This window comes from Nicotiana attenuata, unplaced genomic scaffold (genome assembly GCF_001879085.1).
Source record: "Nicotiana attenuata strain UT unplaced genomic scaffold, NIATTr2, whole genome shotgun sequence".
Classification (NCBI taxonomy): domain Eukaryota; kingdom Viridiplantae; phylum Streptophyta; class Magnoliopsida; order Solanales; family Solanaceae; genus Nicotiana; species Nicotiana attenuata.
Window position 1 is genome coordinate 53,254 of NW_017673342.1, and position 1,166 is coordinate 54,419.

Sequence of the window (1,166 nt, forward strand, 5' to 3'; positions counted from 1 at the left end):
CATCATGCATAGGAAAAGAAATTAAAACTTCAACTTTAAAATTAAAAGCAATTACAATTAAAAGTTCATGCATTTACAGCACATAGGCAGATAACCATATCAGTAAATCCACCAACTATCTTCATCAACTCTAAAACAACCAATAACATCTGTATTTTAACCCAACACAGTATACGCTGTTGATGCCAAAGGACAATCATTACAGATTACCCTAAACAGAAAATGTGCATATTTAACATTTGAAAGTGTCAACTGATTTATTACAATAGTATTCCAACTTTAAAGGGAAAACACCAAACTATTACACCAGAATCCTTCTCCTGAAAGGAAGATTATAGACTAATTCTATTACAATTTCTAGGGAATTAACAGCCTAGTGAAGCCTTTGCCCCTTTTGGATATGGACGATACATTCAAAGCTCAGTCCACCATATAGAACCATCAATTCAGCAGGATAACAATGACCAAATTCCAGCCCTTGGCTTTTAAACTTGTTGGTTTGGCCAACTAGCGACCAAATCCCCAAGTTGTAGCCCATGATTAGCAACATAAACCCCATGTCATTCATCACATAAGCAGAAGAAGAAAGGAAACTTCAGCAGCCAATGTTCAGAATCAGTGTTAAAATTTAACTAAAGGGAACTTCAAACAAAGCCATTTTTAAGAGAACACTACAAGTATCAATAAACCAACTAAGTTACTCATACTAGTTTATTTCAAACCTTAAACTCACATAGCAACAGATTGATTACATTTATAACAAATGTAATCAATAACTACATGAAAGAACATTCATTCATTGCACATAATTTTGCAATTTTTTGATCTTATAATTGTCATACCTCCTTTTTACCTACACCCCCGGAAAGGGTATAAGGGAGTTTTTTCCAACTTAAAGTGACAATCAAAACGGGATTATTTATTTAGAATTCAGAGTCGCCACTTGGGATATTTATGGTGTTCCAAGTCACCGGTTTCAAATCCCGAATCGAGAAAAGATTGACTCTATATTACAGTCCGCGAACACAGAAATTTGGATAAGGAATTCTGTTAACCCGGGAGAAGGTGTTAGGCATTCCTGGATTCCGTGGTTCTAGCACGGTCGCTCAACTGTTATAATTGGCCTATTATCTAATTTAAGTACATGTTTTAGCCTATGGTTCAAT